Below are 20,118 nucleotides of genomic sequence, written 5' to 3'. Positions count from 1 at the left end.
TTGATGTGCCTGTTTCAATTAACTGAGTCACATTTCCATACCACCTTTTTGGCAACAGAATTCAGTTCTACAGTTCATGCAGCTCAAGAGACAATTTGTGCTCGATAACATCACAGCTGATGTAAGCAAATGTAGCTATGTTGTGGCTGCACTAAATCAAGATATGGCTTTTGAGGGACAAGATATTTTGACCTTACCACCAGGCACTGACTTAAGAATGCCCTAGTCACTTGACTTTCACAATCTGAAGCAAAGCATCTTGAGAAGTTTCAGTAAACAGAGGATTTAGGAGACCACACTCCCTCGCAGTCAATTGCCTTCGTCGACAAAACTTTGCTGGTACCACAGGCGGTTTTGTTCTCAACTGCAGAAATGCAGTCCTCCATGTGAAATTAAAAACACAGTAGAAGTCATAACGACAGTGACTGGCTTACCGAACAGCAGCTGTCAACTGTTTGTCAACGACCTCTATACAAAGCTCCAGCTCTCGGCAGACACAGGTGCATACGTGTCTGCATACCCATCCACTCAACTGCGTCGTCGTAGTAGTGATGACTGTCATCTTGACTGTCAACGGATCTACGATACAGACATATGGCCGCCTAACAAGATCGTGACCACTGAACCTAGGTATGTGCTGTTAAGTTTGAATGGCAGTTTATTGCAGCACATGTGACACATCTTATACTCAGAGCTGATTTTCTGTCATTTTAGGTCCTGCTACCAGACCTCCGACATCATCGTCCCCTCGACAGCACTCCCAGTCTGGCCAGTCTGGGGTGTGTGCATTGTGTGGACAATACCACACTGGTGACTCTTCTTACGTATAACTTCTTAAACAGTTCCCAGAGATAACCCGATGAATACCTACGCTATTCGGCAGTTTATTTTGTCTTAACGACACCGAGACCTCTGACCACGCTTGACTGTGATGCTTGACACCAGAGAAGTTGCAAGTAGCCAAACACGAAATTTCTTTAATGCTTGCACACGGAATTGCAAATATTGTTGGCACTGGGAGAGGGGAGTGTGAATGTAGTGGTTGTGCATCAACGTGTAGAAGTGTGCAAGATGTAAAGTGCCTACACTTAGCAGTAATATCACTGACATTGTTTTATTCTTCACTTGTGGCAATTATTCTGTTATTGATTTTCTCATTACTGAATTCTCGAATGCAGTGTACACATATGTATGCAATTAAAGTTGCAATAGAGTTATCTGGAATTGCAACAATTCTTTCCCATTTATGAATGTCCTCAATTGGTCCAATGGACACTCTGACGATCAGGGTATCCTGTTATGGCTTAGTTTATGACAAACAAAGGACAAGATGTCATCTGCTTACATCTATAGAACGCACAGCAGAGACCTGACCAGTATCGGCAAGTTTAAAAATGTACTTCAATCTCAAACCTGGAATATTGTTTACAAGGAAGATGATGTCAGCAACAAAACTGACATCATGTGTTATTATTCCAACATCGCCTTCCCATTAAAATGAGTGAAGGTACAACATTCAGCCAGGGACATTCAAAATGGCTGGATCATAAAGAGTACAAGAATATCATGTACGACTAAGAGGACACACTGTGAACAAAGCATAACTACAGAAGATCCAAATTTCCACAGTTATTTCAAACTGAACAAGAAAGTCATTTGTACAATAATACATAAGACAAAGGACTAGCAAATAAAGCCTACATAAATTATTCAAAGAACAAATGCAAAACTATATGGGATATTGTCAGAAAAGTTTTACAAACTGATATCAAATAGGAATCACCAGAATCTCTTCAATGTAATGGTTAATAAGTAACAGACACCAAACTCATTTGTGATACATTTAATAAACATTTTTGTGGGATACCTAGCATCAACAAAAACTTGCCTTCTAAAGTGTACAGTACCTGAGAAATCATATTTTCTTGTGCCTGTAATACTGAAGAAGGTTCTCTTAATTATTACGAATATGAGAAATCCCCTCTCATCTGGCCTTGGTGGTTTACCTACCTACAAAATACAACACGTTGCTAATGAAATAGGCAATCATTATGCAATATACTCAGCAGCTACATGATTACCGACATTTTCCCTCAACCACTTAAAACCTCCAAGATAGGGAACATGCACGACGTCACACCTATCAATCTGTAACCCTCATCTTAACTGTATCCAAAATAACAGAAAAAATGGTATGTCCTTTCTTGAAAATAACTCCCTGTAACGGCACAGTAGTTTGGTTTTTGGAAAAATACGTCCATGAAACTCTCTTTTAAATTACTGACCGGAGAAATGAAAATACAATTCTTCTGGACTTTTTATTGATATTACAGAGTCATCTAAATTACTAAGCTGATAAAACAGGGTATGGTTACTGGGTCCCACTAGCATGTTGTCTACCTAATAGTCTTCACAGGCATCAAAAATATTATACAATTATTTACTGTATTTAAAAATTTAAAATAGTGTCATAATCTAGAATAATGTTATGTGAAGGGTTTAACAAAGCAAGACAAGTATCACAGTTACATTATAAATTCCTTGCAAGTGCGCCAAGAGCTATGTGGGCCTGTCTAAATGGACGGTTGCCAATGTTGGTGTCAAGCATCATCACCTTAAATACCGGCATTTGGACAAATCAGTGGTGGCACAGCACAGCCAGGTAAACAAACACAAGATTTTGTTTGAACAAATGAGAATACTTGCTCATGTTTCGAACTATTAGGACTCTGTGATCAGAGAAGCAGTTGAAATTACATTCTGTGAAAACAACTTCAATAGAGACACCAGCTATGCACTTAATTATGCACAGAAGTGTACACTTGACAAGCAGCGCTAGATAGAGAGCACAAGCAAAATCTATGGACATAGAGCGTGCCACCTCTGCAAGTGTCATCGTGACATAATCCAGCCTATCAGATAAGTGGACCCCTTTCCTTGTGGATCTTTGGAAGGCAATATAATCTAGCAGGATGGTAGTGGGGTGGGAGTGTTCGAGGGCAGCACAATTGTTCTTGACAGCCTTTCGAGACAAGGAACTTTCTTATGACTATACATATACAGGGTTATTACAAATGATTGAAGCGATTTCACAGCTCTACAGTAACTTTATTATTTGAGATATTTTCACAATGTTTTGTACACACATACAAAAACTCAAAAAGTTTTTCTAGGCATTCACAAATGTTCGATATGTGCCCCTTTAGTGATTCGGCAGACATCAAGCCGATAATCAAGTTCCTCCCACACTCGGCGCAGCATGTCCCCATCAATGAGTTCGAAAGCATCGTCGATGCGAGATCGCAGTTCTGGCACGTTTCTTGGTACAGGAGGTTTAAACACTGAATCTTTCACATAACCCCACAGAAAGAAATCGCATGGGGTTAAGTCGGGAAAGCGTGGAGGCCATGACATAAATTGCTGATCATGATCTCCACCACGACCTATCCATCGGTTTTCAAACCTCCTGTTTAAGAAATGCCGAACATCATGATGGAAGTGCGGTGGAGCACCATCCTGTTGAAAGATGAAGTCGGCGCTGTCGGTCTCCAGTTGTGGCATGAGCCAATTTTCCAGCATGTCCAGATACACGTGTCCTGTAACGTTTTTTTTTCGCAGAAGAAAAAGGGGCTCTAAACTTTAAACTGTGAGATTGCACAAAACACGTTAACTTTTGGTGAATTGCGAATTTGCTGCACGAATGCGTGAGGATTCTCTACCGCCCAGGTTCGCACATTGTGTCTGTTCACTTCACCATTAAGAAAAAATGTTGCTTCATCACTGAAAACAAGTTTCGCACTGGACGCATCCTCTTCCATGAGCTGTTGCAACCGCGCCGAAAATTCAAAACGTTTGACTTTGTCACCGGGTGCCAGGGCTTGTAGCAATTGTAAACGATAAGGCTTCTGCTTTAGCTTTTTCCGTAAGATTTTCCAAACCGTCGGCTGTGGTACGCTTAGCTCCCTGCTTGCTTTATTCGTCGACTTCCGCGGGCTACGCGCGAAACTTGCCCGCACGCGTTCAACCGTTTCTTCGCTCACTGCAGGCCGACCCGGTGATTTCCCCTTACAGAGGCATCCAGAAGCTTTAAACAGCGCATACCATCGCCGAATGGAGTTAGCAGTTGGTGGATCTTTGTTGAGCTTCCTCCCGAAGTGTCGTTGCACTGTTATGACTGACTGATGTGAGTGCATTTCAAGCTCGACATATGCTTTCTCGGCTCCTGTTGCCATTTTGTCTCACTGCGCTCTCGAGCGCTCTGGTGGCAGAAACCTCAAGTGCGGCTTCAGCCGAACAAAACTTTATGAGTTTTTCTACGTATCTGTTGTGTGTCGTGACCATATGTCAATGAATGGAGCTACAGTGAATCTATGAAATCGCTTCAATCATTTGTAATAGCCCTGTACTTAGTCCACTACAGTACACATACATCTAAAGGCAGAGATCACTGTATAAAAACTGCTGTAACAAAAATGTATGCATATTCTGTCATTTACCGAGAGAGAGTGTGTGTGTGTGTGTGTGTGTGTGTGTGTGTGTGTGTGTGTGTGTGTGGACATCTTATAGTGGACAAGATTCTATGGATATATAAATTATCTGTGGAGTTCACAAATATACATTTTCTAACAATTTTTACACATAAACATGTTTTGCAGCCTACCCGTAAGCGAGTTAAGATTATAAATAAGTAAAAATAATGTAACCAGTCACTAAACATGAATCATTCAACTATGATGTATTCTGCGACCTTTACTCTGTCATCAAATGACAGTTTTTGTATTTAGATCAGCAGCATTGCTCCTAGGAAGCCAGCAACGTTGAAATTTCTACACTGTTTTAATTTTATCAATTTGATTTCAAATACTTTTGGCAGTGCAGCAAAAATAAACACTTTAAGAACTGATGGTTACATGTCTATGTGAGAGTATGTATCACTACTCACCAAATAAAGAAATGGAGTCAGACAAGAAGAAATACTCAGTTAGCTGTGAAGCTTTCAAAAGAAATCGTCAATAAGAGAGCTAATGTAAACACGGCCGCTTATTTTCCTGGAACTGTGGCCTGGCTTGACAACAGCATAACAAAAGTAAACAAATTTTTTAGGTTCAGTGTCAGTGAGAGCAAAGAATTTTCTTATGCTCAACGAAGCAGAATCCAGTTCATGCAGATATCCTACATTTGTAGTGGCTAAGTCAGACTTATACACATCTTTTTCCATACACTTAAAATACCACTTTTGGAGGTTATCTGATCACACAGTGATAACAATATGTCACTTTCTGAGAGGTCTGCACTTGTTCCATAGCAGTTTTTATCTGAATCAGTTGTCATGTACAGTTGCAGATAACTAATGAATGTCAAGCCAAGCAATTGGCCAAGTACAGAACACTATGGAACCCTTCTCCACAACTATCTTACTCTCGTTTCTTACAAGACCAGATAAATTAAATTCATTCTCTCAATTTATTGAAACTTTTTGCTTACTTTTTGAAGCAGTATCTTCCTAATTATGTCCATTTTTTTTAGACTGACACACTTTTATTTTTGGATCATCAGAAAGAATACACATTCATGATCAATATACTGTCCTGAATGACACAAGATACAATTTAAAGTGAATCAGTTCTTATGGCTAACTGTTGCATCAGAGTTTTCTGTCTCAATAGCTACTTAGCTTAAATCACACAATAACACTTAACAACCACGTGGAGATGTCATTCTTAGTCACCCACGCAGTAACTCTTATACAATGTTGAAAGTGAACACTGGTGCCTAAAAATTAAGTTTAATGGGGAGCAGAGAATTATGTCTTAACACAACATGGAAAATATGACTTATAATGCCCGCTTTATAGCCCGAATCATCTACATGAATAGTATGCTGTTGGAAACTGTTTTATTCATTCATTCAATTACCATGTTCTGTGAAACCCATCATGGAGGAGAGCCTTTTGGATGTGGAATGAGAGAGGTAAAAACTGCTGACTGCAAACAACAAATTATGATTAGTGCTAACCTACTCAAAATCTTCTAGATTAATTATATATGTAAACGTAAAGCAGAAAAAAAATACCTACTGTAAGAAAAGCAACTACTACCCCTCTTACCCTTCTCATCTGTTGTTTCTTATGATACACTTCAAACAAAGCACTTATGACTTTATACTGACCACAACTAGCTGTCTGTATCTGCCAAAGTCAAGCACTGTTTAATAGAAACATTAGTTAAGTGGAATTTGCATCCCCAAGTCCAAGTATTCCGATAAACTGCAGTACCGGCTAATGAGATCTATCTGAGGATTTTCAGTTTACAGTCTGATGTCTACTGGCAACCTGTTAAAAGACTTTTTCACCAGAGTATAGACCTCCATTCTGAACCCTAGAGAGGGATGCATAACCTAAACGCAAATTATTTCTACTTCTAATATGGCTTTTCTGAATTTTAGAATTGCTCCTAAATTCGCTTTTGTTGCTAACCACAAATATCATTAATGAGTATATGTATTTTCATGTAAGTGTAAGAATCCCTACGTCCCTAAAAGGATGCCTGAAAAATGTTTAATTGTCAACTTCAAATAATATTCTTACTGCACACTTCTGTAGAATAAACAAATTTTCCACAATGGCTGCATTGCCCTAAAATATGTTGTTGTTGTGGTCTTCAGTTCTGAGACTGGTTTGATGCAGTTCTCCATGCTGCCCTATCCAGTGCAAGCTTCTTCATCTCCCAGTACTTACTGCAGCCTACATCCTTCTGAATCTGCTTAGTGTATTCATCTCTTGGTCTCCATCTACGATTTTTACCCTCCACGCTGCCCTCCAATACTAAATTGGTGATCCCTTGATGCATCAGAACATGTCCTACCAACCGGTCCCTTCTTCTTGTCAAGTTGTGCCACAAACTCCTCTTCTCCCCAATTCTATTCAATACCTCCACGTTAGTTATGTGATCTACCCATCTAATCTTCAGCGTTCTTCTGTAGCACCACATTTTGAAAGCTTCTACTCTCTTCTTGTCCAGACTATTTCACTTCCATACATGGCTACACTCCATACAAATACTTTCGAGGCTACAGCCCTGTCTCACTCCCTCCCCAACCACTGCTTCCCTTTCATGTCCCTCGACTCTTATAACTCCCATCTGGTTTCTGTACAAATTGTAAATAGCCTTTTACTCCCTGTATTTTACCCCTGCCACCTTCAGAATTTGAAAGAGAGTATTCCAGTCAACATTGTCAAAAGCTTTCTCTAAGTCTACAAGTGCTACAAACATAGGTTTGCCTTTCCTTAATCTTTCTTCTAACAAGGGAACCTCCCCATCGCACCCCCCTCAGATTTAGTTATAAGTTGGCACAGTGGATAGGCCTTGATAAACTGAACACAGATCAACTGAGAAAACAGGAAGACGTTGTGTGGAACTGTGAAAAAATAAGCAAAATATACAAACTGAGTAGTCCATGGGTCACATATGCAACATCATGGACAATTACACAACAGGAGCGCCATGTTCCCGTGGTAGCATGTGCAGCTGCAGAACGAGAGGTCCTTGGTTCAAGTCTTCCCTAGAATGAAAATTTTTGCATAGTTATTATCTGTCCGTTCGTTCATTGACGTCTCTGTTCACTGTAATAAGTTTAGTGTCTGTGTTTTGCGACCGCATCGCAAAACCGTGCGATTATTAGACGAAAGGACGTGCCTCTCCAATGGGAACAGAAAACATTTGATCGCAAGGTCATAGGTCAACCGATTCCCCCACAGGAAAACACATCTGATATATTCTATACGACACTGGTAACGGCATGTGCGTCACATGACAGGAATATGTTGTCGACCCACCTAACTTGTACACTTGGCAAATGGGTAAAAAGATTCTTCTACCTTGCCCCATTTAGGTTTTCTTGTGGATGTGATAATCACTCCAAAAAAAGTGATGAAAACATAAGAGTTTGTCACAAAAACTGAAAATAAAAAATTAAACTTTACACTCGATGGAAGATTTGAACCAAGGACCTTGCGTTCCGCAGCTGCTCACGTTACCACGAGACCACGGCGCTCCTGCGTTCCCAGTGTCCTTGATGTTGCTTATCTTCCCATGAACTACTCAGTTTGTATATTTTGCTTATTTTTTCACAGTTCCATACAACTTCTTCCTGTTTTCTCAGTTGATCTGTGTTCAGTTTTTCAAGGTCTATCCACTATGCCAACTTATAACTAAATCTGGGGGGGGGTGCGATGGGGAGGTTCCCTTGTAAGATAAGTCATAGGGTCAGTATTGCCTCACATGTTCCAACATTTCTACGGAATCCAAACTGATCTTCCCCGAGGTCGGCTTCTACCAGTTTTTCCATTCGTCTGTAAAGAATTCGCGTTAGTATTTTGCAGCTGTGACTTATTAAACTGATAGTTCGGTAATTTTCACATCTGTCAACACTTGCTTTCTTTGGGATTGGAATTATTATATTCTTCTTGAAATCTGAGGGTATTTTGCCTATCTCATACATCTTGCCCACCAGATGGTAGAGTTTTGTCAGGACTGGCTCTCCCAAGGCCGTCAGTAGTTCCAATGTAATGTTGTCAACTCCTGGGGCCTTGTTTCGACTCAGGTCTTTCAGTGCTCTGTTAAAGTCTTCACACAGTATCATATCTCCCATTTCATCTTCATCTACATCCTCTTCCATTTCCATAATATTGTCCTCAAGTACCTCGCCTTTGCATAGACCCTCTATAATGGTGATCGCCAAACTGTCGACTGCAAGCTACTAGTAGCTTGTGGGGTCATTACTGGTAGATTGCTGCAATGCCCAGGACAGCTAATGTGGACTGTTTCACCGAGCTCAGACCACACTCATGGCAACAACAGATTGTTTCCCCTGTGCAGCTGCCATAATCAGTCAAGGATACTTACTGTTAGCCTCATAATTGATTGCATACACACTGAGGTTGTGCATGTTGTTTTTCGTGTGTATATCAGAAAGTTATGAAAAACTTTTACAGACACAGACTTACCGATGAACACCTGGACAAATGTATTTGAACAGTACCCACTCATCCATTTTTTTTTATTTTTTATTTTTTTAAAGCCTTGATAACAAAGGATGAGTATTATCCTTCTTTGAACTCAATGAGTGTCTAAAAAAAAAATCTGTCCTCTAAATTGGGTCATTCCATGTCAATTCAACCAACTTGAGAAAATGTTCCAGCTGATAGTCTCAGATTTGGCTGAAATTTAGCACACCAATGCTACCAAGTGTGGAACACTCATGTACAAAATTTTAAGTTCCCCTGTCAATTAGTTTCAGAATTATGGCTTATGAAAGAAGGTGGCATGACCCGGAAATTGCAACCCGCATCTGGCAATCTACCTTCAGACCCAACTTCAGGTCTTAATAACTTTGGAACTATTCCGCACAGTCCAGTGAAATTTTTACAACTCAGTAACATCCACTTAGAGAACACACTCTATGAATCAAAACACCAACAACAAGGTCTACGTCCAGTACAGCCAGGCCATATTGGAATATGTAGGGGGGGGGGGGGGGGGGGGGGCCTCCCACACGTGACTTTTACCGGAAAATCTGCTGAAAGACACTTGCGTATCTAGGGAAAGAGTCATAGCTACCAATTTACTCTTTCAGTAAAGCAGTACCTTGTCCAGTCTGAGTGTTGTTGAACACTGTGAGCTTTTAGTATAGGCAGATCCCAGCAGGTAAAGTAACCAATCACTATTTACTGTCTTGAAATATTTATTTTTCCATGAACTAGTTTCAAGCCACCCTGAGGTTTATTGTCTGAAGGGGTTGATTGCACAAGCATTATTCTGCAAGGGTCTCACCAGTACATACTGTCACCAGTCTTGGGGCATTGCAGTAGTCTAGTATGTATTGAGAAATATTGTGATCTCGAACGTAATGGTACCGTACGCATCTGCAAGTGGGAGGGGCAGGGTTCAAAATGGTTCAAATGGCTCTGAACACTATGGGACTTAACATCTGAGGTCATCAGTCCCCTACAACTTAGAACTAACTAACCTAAGGACACCACACACATCCATGCCCAAGGCAGGATTCGAACCTGCGACCGTAATGGTCGCGCGGTTCCAGACTGAAGCGCCTAGAACTGCTGGACCACACTAGCCAGCAGGGGCAGGGTCATTCCACGTCAAAACACGCAATAATTCACGGATTTGTAACTCTCAGATTTTCACGGAACTTGCACATTTGCTTATACTTATAACATACAAACTTCTGCAAAATTTTTTTGGTCTCAGGCTACAACTTTATTTTGTATCGCATTTTAAATGTAGTGACATTCCGATAACAGGGCTCTGCAAGAACGTCAATGCAAAATAGTACTTATCTACATAAATGCCTGTAACTCAGGTGTTTATGAAGCTTTTGCTTTGAAATTTTTTTCAGAAGTTAGATAAGGCATATAGTTAACAGAAACCCAGTTATTGAAGCAGTAAAGTAACAAAGAAAAGTTTTAAAAGATATTAATGTAGATCAATTTTCGATTTCAGAAAAACTGTGAGGATATGGAAAAATACTTATATCACATTTCTCCAACCTACTGGGAACCTGATTTTGGTCTTAAATAATCCTCTAGATTGTATAATAAAATAAAAATTTTAACAGTCTTCTGCTAATTGATACGCACATCTGAAATCAAAGTACTTTTTGCTGTGATCAAAAAAGGTCATTTTAAGTAAGTTCAACCACTCACTGTCTCACTGCCTCAGATGCAAGGGTATCAAATTAGTATATTTAAGTATAGCTCATTCTAGACAGGAAATTTAATTCTAAGTGTGAAAATTTATTTCCATTCATTTGACTAATCAGTAATTTTTCAAAGACTATAATATATATGATTTGTGTGTCCAGTCAATCACCTGCTCACAGTGATAAAAAAGTGTTCTTAAGACAGCACTAGATCATTTGCAACCTTTTCAGGCATGAAAACAATGCGACAATTACTCAAATTTATTGTTGAGAATAAATGGCATGCGGCAATTAGTCTGTTTGACCTCAGCTGCTCTTCGTCTTTCTGAGAGATAGGTCATACCTGTTTGTGGTGCAGCACTATCGTTTCACTTGTATAAAGTATGTTTCAAGTGAATTAGCACTCTGTTAATTGCAATGGAGAATGTGAATTCATGCACTGTTGGAAAATTACTAAAAACACCATGTTATTTGACAACCTATATCTTAGTAAAAACTCTACAAAAAATAGAAGAGCTGTGTGAATACCAGTGAAATTTGATATTGCTGTGACCCATATAAGCATTCCACAAGATCAAGAAAGTGCTACTATATGTGGACATCACAGATACTATTACTTAAAAGTGTTTGAAAGTCATCAAAGAACTTGTTGCGGTCTTCAAAAAAAAATGCTCTGAGGTCTGTTTGCTTGTCTTTGTCTAAAACAGTAAGCGCTAAAAGAATCTATGTAAAACCAGGCCAAAAACTGTGCACAATATGTCGTAAGATTTGTGAACAGAAAACTGATGTCAGTGATAGAAATGAAAGTGATGCAGATGACCTGGAAGTGACAGTCCACAAATCAGTAAATCAAAGTACTGAGGATGCAAATAAAACTTTACACGATTTGGAGTGCTCTCTCTTAAGACTCCACTACATTCCAAATCACAGCAAGGCTTCATATGGCAAAAAAAAGCTAGAAAAAGTGAAGAATGTTTGGAAAGAAAAGTGTGCCGGGCATTGAAGATCCTGACCATAGAGAAGAAACATTTGATGATGAAATTGTTATGAAAGCCAAACATTTTGATGGCCATGATATTGTTAATGAAAGAAAAGATAGCTAGTGTAAGAGTACCTGCAAAATTTCAGATTTTAACTTTAGCTCCACCCTCTTGGTCAAAAGAAAACATAATGTTAGAATTCAAAGATAGTGAGTATGTGGTTCAACAAGCAAGGAAACTGAAAACAGAAATGGGTGTTTTATCAGTTCCTAAACCAAAAAGGGAGGAAGTTATTGCTGATGAAGTGGTAAAGATTTCTAACAAAATGATGAATATACTCGAATGTTATGAGGAGCAAAAAAAGGTAGGATTCCAAAGAAAGTGTATATGCAAAAAAAAGAGTCATCCTTTTCAACTTAAGAGAACTGTACTCTTGTTTTAAATGGGAGAACTCAAACATTAACATTGGTCTTTCTAAATTCTGCTCACTAAGATCGAAGTGGTGCATTTTAGCCAGTGCTACAGGCACTCATTCAAACAAAGAGAGAGAGAGAGAGAGAGAGAGAGAGAGAGAGAGAGAGAGTGTGAGAGTGTGTGTGTGTGTGTGTGTGTGTGTGTGTGTGTGTGTGTGTGTGTGTGTGTGTGTGTGTTTTTGTACCAAAATGTAAAACTGCTGTTGAATGTGGAATAAAAAGAAACATACAAAAAACTTCTAAAATTTCTTGTATGTGTCTCTGAAAACTACGACCGCATGCTTAATCACTGTGATAACTGTCCCAGTGATGACAAACTGTCAGAATTATTTACCAAAAATTAGCTTACAAAGATGCTGACGATTAAATTGAATTCAGCCAATGGATAAACATAGGTCATCAGGCAGAATTGGTAAAGGTCTACAACTGTTGTGGAATACAAAGACTGGTTGGTAACAAAATTACAGGCACTTAATCCACTCTCATTTGTATCTGTCAGTCAAACTGATTGAAAATATTGAAAGAAAATCCAACCCTGGCAAAAGCAATTCTGTTCATGGACTCTGCTGAAAACTACAGTTTTGTAATTCAGAATAAAATTCAGCATTACTACTGGACAAGAAGCAGCTGTACAATCCATCACACTTGTGTTTATGTGGTAAATGAAGAAAGTGAATTGGCAATAGTGAACTACTGCTTTGTAGGTGATGATATGGAACATGATGTAGGATTTGTAAATGCTGTCCAGAAAGAAGTGGGTAAGTGGCTGGCAGAGCATTAGCCCGAAGCGAAGAAAGTGCATTATTTCACTGACGGACGGGCTGCTCAATATAAGAATAGAAAAAGCTTTACAAATTTGTGTGAGCACATAAACGATCTTTCTATTGATGCTGAGCATTCCTTGTTTGCTACTAGCCACGGTAAATCTATGTGCAGTGGTTTGTGAGCAATTATAAAATGTATATTGAGAAGAGCTAGTCTTCAATTAGCGGATGACGCACAAATAACAACTGCACACATTTTAAATTAACATTAGTGTGGCTAGAATAATTGTTGTTTAAAGACACTAATTTAGCACCCTAAATAAAGTTAACCCATTTAATGAAAATCTTTCAATTAAATTTAAAACTTTTGGCTCTGTTCTTTCATGAGGCAGCCTTACTATAGGTTGTCAGTTTACATAATCTGATTTGAACGATCTTCTGAATAATGATGAATGATGTGATGTATGTTAAATGAACATTAAATACCTATCAAAACAAGGCGTACTTCCCTCCTCTTCTCCCATAAAAATAAATCTTGTATCAGCTTTTTTATTTGAGAGGAGCTTCGGTTATTTGTCTTGAACTGCTAAATCTGGTATTAGCGAATATTCAAGCATTTGCAAGGCTGAATATCATAGGGCGACATTTGATTCACAATGGAAAGGAAATACGTAAATCGTATTGTTCAGAATTCGAGCCTAGTGAACAACGAAAGCCATGAAGTGTGACTTCACATGTTATGTACATGTCGTATGGCATGGAATTAAGTGTATGTTTCACTTGTAGAGGTCGGTCATTTGGTTTGTTTATAATAGGTCAACGCTGTTTATTTCTTGTGGTTGGTGACCCAGATCGTGTTGTGCATGATACTAGGGTAGATGTAGTAAAGCTGTCAATCCATTTAGGGAAAATGTGTTTTGGGTTACCTTTTGAACAAAGTTAGTAGTACAGACATGGGCCTAGTGTAGTCCGAGGTCTAGGTTAGGATGGAAGGTGACAGTTTCGTTACGAGGTGGAGAAGCAACAAATGTAATATGACAAACTCGAGTTTTCATATACATTGCACATTTCCTGGTAACATTTATGCCTTTAATCAAAAAACCTATTTTCACACTTTGGTCTCATATTTGCAAGCTTCTAACATAATTGAAGGGATTAGTAACAAGAACATTCCCATCCCACAGCTCCTCTAGTCCTGTGGCGATCCCGTTCATTGTCGGTTTTTATTTTGCAACTTTTTTCGTGTTGTTAGTGACAACGAACATTTGATCGTTCTTAAGAGTTGTATGAGTGCTAAGTTAATTACATCAGTGATCTATTGGTGGAGTGTGACGTTGGTAAGTAATGGCCAATATTCCTGAGTGTGGATATTGATCAGTACTTGGCTTGTAAACAACATTTTATAGATCTTCTCAAGACCTTGACATCAACATTTCCTTTGTGTAATTGTTGATTTTATAGATGAAAGCATTATAAGATTAACTTACTTCACATTCTCTCATTGACTGATATCATATGGAATAATTTTCTGGAACAATTCCAAGCACAGACACAAGGTACTCTTTGTACAGAAACCTGCTGCGAGCTTAATATAAAATGTTCTTTCCTGAACTTCAGGTATGCAACTATTTAAGAAGAATAGACATTCTATAATATGAGGGACAAATACAGCATCCATTATCAACATCTTAGCCCAACTCTTGCACAGAAATAAGTGTGCAGCTAAAAAAACAGGTTAGCACCTCCTGTGTGAATTAGCGAGTCAGACTGGTTATGAAAGTCTTAAATACGATTGACACCATTTCTGCTGATCAGCTGCTCCAACTCTGTGGATGAATATTTGAACAGGTATCATCCGATTTACTTTTTAAAATGTAGTTGGAGATTTAAGACATGTAAAAAAAAAAAAATCATGATGTTATATAAATGGTCACATTGTATCCATTTTTTACAGAGAACTGTTTTATTCTTTAACCTACTGTTATAGGAAGTTGTCGCAAATATTATCCCTCAAAAATGCAAGAAATTAAAGTTGGAAACTACATTTTTGAGCTATGTGCATATTTTCCCTTAGGTTGAGGAACAGTGGTATGAACCGGAAGGTTGTGTGAAATTTTTGACACATTTTAACAAAAGATCATTTAGGATTTAGTTATCTACACAGCTGCATATGTGTCCTCCTGGAATCTAGTGTAAAGAGTTGTTATTCATTACAGAATTATCGCATGTAATCAGGAGGCAGCAAGACTAAATTTGTCGAACATAAGTTATACAGCTATTGCTAAAGCCACAGTATTATTGTACTACTATCAGCAAATAATGCTGCAACTGACTAAACGAGAGGTGTAATGGGAATATGGGATATCACTTCTAGGAGTATATGATGAAACGTTGCACATTTGCTTATTCTTATAACATAAGAACTCGTGCCAAACATTTTTGTTTACAGACTAAAACGTTTTTTATATTTAATTTTAAATGTAGTGATATTCTGATAACTGGGCTTTATAGGAGTGTTAATGCAAAATGGCACTTATATACACAAACGCCCATAACTCAGGTGTTTATGAAGCTTTTGATTTGGAATTTTTTCCTTAGTTAAGAGAAAAACACACTTAACAGACATGTAATTGTTTAAGCAATAAAGTTACAAATAACAATACAAAAAAATTTAATGTGTGTCACTTTCCGATTTCCAGAAAAAGGGTCGACAGAACCGTCCGATCCCATGCGTCAGTTTTGACCTGTGACGTAAGGGTGCTGTCGTGTGTGAAGTCGTGACGGCGCAGAGTTTGGTTTGTGAGTGTGGCGTGTTTGTAAATGTCGTCGTGTTGTGGTTTGTTGTGCTCTCTGGTGGTATGTTCAGGGTTTTCGTTTGTGTGGTGTAATGTGCTCAGTTTGCTTTGCTCGTTATCCAGAATTGTTCGAGTGTCGGCTGTGTTTGTAGTGAAATACGTTTCAGTGAGTTAACGATTTTGTGTGAAGGTTTAGTGTTGTTCGCTGTACATTGTGTGGTAATTTTAGTAAAATTAATCGGTTGTTGTTTTTGTTCAGGAATGGATATGACGGAGAAAATTAACAGTGCGCAGGTCAAGGGAACTGTTCGATGCCATTGTGTGGCTGTGTATGTTAATATTGGTATCGGGAGATGTTTTTGAGCTATATAGGCCAAGGGAAGTGATTGATCCTAATTTATGGGATCGGGAGCTGCTGTTGGGTAGGCTAAATGTCCGATTCCAGACGATATTGTGTTTAGTGGTATTTGGGGAGGTTTGTGGTTTCGGTTTTTTCCTTCGTTTTGTATGGGGGTGGATGTCTAAATTTGTTTATATTTAGTTTGCCCCCACCCAAAAACACCCCATTTCCCGCGGTTGTCCCGTTAGTGTCATTAAGCTTTTTGTGGAAACTGTGTGTGTTTGTTTTTCGATGTATTTTGGTCCTCATAATGTGTACGTAGCGACTTTATATGCGCCATATTGGAATCGTGGTTTAAGGTCGTTTCCGTCATATTTGTGACGTCATGGGTCAAAGCAGACGAGCGGGATCGGACGCTTCCGTATTTCCCCAGAAAAAATAGATACATTGAAAAATACTTAACTTCGTGGGAACTTACAATTGGTCTTAAATAATTCCCAAGATAGTACATATTGTAATAAAATTATTAATGGGTTTCTATGAATGGACACACAAATAAATCTGAAATCACAATACTTTGTGTTGTGATGGAAAAAAAATAATTCTAAGTAAGATCATCCAAACATGACACCCACTGCTTCCGATTTTTACAAAACTTTTTTCTATTTGTTACTTTCTGCATGGCAATAGTGAATGCAAAATTTCTCCACATAAATGCTCCAATTGAAGTTTGTCATTTGAATTGCGTTACTTCAGACAAAAATAATAAAACAGAAAGTATCTTATTTTCTACACATCACTGTGATATTTTCCCAGATGTCACAGAAGGGATGTGTCTTTATTAGAAAACAAATTAATAACTATTCTAAGACTTAAGCTGTTGTGCTCCAAACAATGATTTTTAAATCAAGTTCAAGACAAATAACCGAAGCTACGCTCAAATAATCATTAATATTAAAATTCGTCTGTTATGACATTACAACCGGCTTTTAACAAGGTGAGTGAGGTCTACCATTTCTAATCAATTGATAGTACGTACATTTTTATGCGTTTCGTCATTAAGTTTGAGTCACATATGATTCAATGACATGTTTGTACACGTCGTAGATAAATTCAAAAGATCCGGCATGCTTATCCAGAACACAAACGGTGACAATTCACGGGCTTTACAACAATATCCCATACACTACAGTACTCGTCATAGTACGAAGAAACAAACCCATCCATACGAAATTTGTTTACTTTACCAATGCCTATAGACTCCAAGAGATGACACTTCCATATGACATGGATGCTAGCACAGACTAGCTGATACGCGGAAAAGTTCTTTTGTCGGCACAATACTCACCATTCCATAATGTGCAGCATATAAGCTTATCATAGCGTAAACAATTATTGCAATCCTGTCCGTCCTGATAACCAACCAGATGTTCATCTGCAACACAGCGTTTTAAAAATCATTCCTTTCGCTAGGTGCTCTGCTAATTGTGATCAAGTAATGATTATTGTTAAATGCATGACAAAAACCAAATCAGCAGAACGTTAAATGCCTAATTCCTGTGTTTTTGCAACTGATAAATCTCTCATGGTTTAAAAAATCTTTAGATGTCAAATGTCAGAATATTACGGTGCAACATGTATGAAATAGAACAGCCAAATGCAAGCACCCGTGTTAGTGTTCTAACATATTACAAACAATAACAGAAAGAAGTTTTTCTGCCCTTGAGCATCTTTGTCGACATTGATTTGGGCGCTGTTATCTTGTGGAAATCGACAGCGTTTAGATAACATCTGTGGTCATCTAACATACGGAACTCGTATCACGGCCTACCGATAGTTGTGTCACTGTATAGGTTTTGAACGATGTCATTTTGATTACAAGAGTAGTGCAGTTGAGGTAAATTTTTTGCAGATAACACATTTAATCACGTATTTGACAAGTATTTGCAGGATCTCCCTAAATGCGCTGAGAAATTGAACATTTGCACTTAAACTGCTATATTAGTCATAACAGAAGGAATTTTTAAAACCTCTCGTGGTATACTGTCATCGCCATCTATCAAAAAATTCAGAAACAAACCGTCGTCTGCTTGGTTATAAATTTTAATTAATTTCTAAAGAAAATATTGTTGTCGGTATTGATTTTGCTAATATGACTTAAATATGCTGCATACACCTATTTATATAACCACCTCTAATTAGACTCATTTCATTCCTTCAGTTCCCTTTACACTGTAAATCTTTGAGAAAGTGGTCTATAATACAGTACTGACGTTTATCTCAGCAGAACTTGTTAACTGTCTTTCAACGGCCAGACTTCGGTCCTCTCTCCGCGTAGTGTAATGCAGTGTCAAGTTGTGTCGTATGCGCGTGAGCTTCAAGCATATGTAGAAGTATCATTACCGCACAGTTGTCACTCGGCTTTCTGTGTCAGCAGCCAAAGGCGCCGGTATTGTCGGTGAATTATTCTGAGCCGTCATAGAGATTTTATTATTTTTTATATACGTTCTTGTGTTCTTTTCCTTAGTGACAAGAAATAGTTTTAGTTCAGATACATTTATCGATTCTAGGATGGTGTGTCTTACCCATGAGCTTGCCACTTCCTTGTGAAGAGCTTAACTCCTTAGGCGAACTCAATAAACAAATGGTTCGCATCTGGTATGGTGGATTCATTGGAGGCGACGATTCCGTCAGTTTCAGAGCGCTTACCCCTATTCTGGCCACACGGCCCGACATTATGGTTCTGTAAGTGGAAGCTGCTTTCTTCTCTGCTGGTATTATGGCAGACGCCACCAAATTTGCGTTGGTTGTAAGTCAGCTGGAGAATTGGTACACCACCGAATTGGAAGACGTGATCACCACACCGCCTAGAGTCGATATGTTATAAAAGCTAAAATCAGAATTGATACATTGGGTTTCCACATCACAAGATGAACGGCTCTGGCAAGCATTAAGCCACAAGGATATAGGAGATTGAAAATCTTCCCAATATTTATGGCATTTGCACAGGAATGCGGACACTGGAACAGAGCCAGACAACCAGCTGCACACTTTGGAGAGCAGCCACTTGCTGCCACAGACGAAAGCCATCATAGCATTGCAGACAGAGGTGCTTTTGGATGCGGTGGCTGACTTTGCCAATTGGGTAGTGGACTGTATAGTTCCTGCTCCGATTGGCTCATCAGTTGCTACGTGTGACAACATGCCGACAATGTCAAGTAATCCAGTTCATCAACGATGTTCTCTGTTCCAACTGATGCAAGGGCTGTGATGTCTCATAGCCTAGTATCCAAATGGTCACATGGGCAGATTACGACAATCTGTAAGCTAAGTTCGAGACCCTCACCAAGTGAATTGACGAGTTGCTATCTTGGTGTGACAGCAGCAGTGACAGAAACTGGTACCAAAAGAGGTCTTGAAGTCATTCCCCTCTTCGATATCCGGACAAGAACAGCAACCAGTCTGCTGATATCACAGAAGATTTGGGGACTGGGCACACAAGCACATATCACCATGCATGTACCAAAAACCAGCAACAGTTGGACATAGTCACAGCTTCTGGTTGCCAAGCATTGTCCTGGCTCCAGAATGAGGTTTTCACTCTGCGGCGGAGTGTGCGCTATTATGAAACTTCCTGGCACATTAAAACTGTGTGCCGGACCGAGACTCGAACTCGGGGCTTTTGCCTTTCGCAGGGAAGTGCTCTATCAACTGAGCTACCCAAGCACGACTCATGCCCTGTCCTCACAGCTTTACTTCATGACATGAGCAATACCTGACAAGTCTTGGAAAGGCCCAATACATAAGACGTGTACTAAACACAGCCAAGTGTGATTTTGGACAGCCACATATCGATTTTTTAGGACACTGAATTCCATTGAAGGGCTGATTTCCTCTGGTGAAAAGGTAGAAGCATTTTGCAGATGGTGCTCCCACATACTGTTTGGGAGTTCCGACGTTTTCTAGGCATGCTGAACTTCTTCCACACTCAGTGGCATTATAAGAACCTTTTACCACAACATGTACTGGCAGCTACTCATGTACATACAC

The 20,118-nt window shown here is 39.0% G+C and overlaps 1 protein-coding gene across 2 annotated transcripts in view; it reads right to left on the bottom strand.

Moving 5' to 3' along the window:
• LOC124717172 (mitochondrial 2-oxodicarboxylate carrier-like) overlaps nt 1-17,542 on the bottom strand; it is an 89,417-nt gene extending 71,875 nt beyond the window's left edge. Inside the window, exon 1 of one of the 2 annotated variants that reach the window (XM_047243945.1) lies at nt 17,417-17,542. The gene's annotated coding sequence lies outside the window, so the exon portion shown is untranslated. Of the gene's footprint in view, nt 1-17,107; nt 17,303-17,416 lie in introns of those variants that run through there. The other variant, XM_047243944.1, reaches the window with a different exon arrangement.
• Between the last annotated feature and the right edge of the window lie 2,576 nt (nt 17,543-20,118).

Source organism: Schistocerca piceifrons, chromosome 9 (genome assembly GCF_021461385.2).
Source record: "Schistocerca piceifrons isolate TAMUIC-IGC-003096 chromosome 9, iqSchPice1.1, whole genome shotgun sequence".
Taxonomy (NCBI): Eukaryota; Metazoa; Arthropoda; class Insecta; order Orthoptera; family Acrididae; genus Schistocerca; species Schistocerca piceifrons.
The sequence above is the reverse complement of the archived record's forward strand: the minus strand, read 5'-3'. Positions and strand labels throughout refer to the sequence as shown.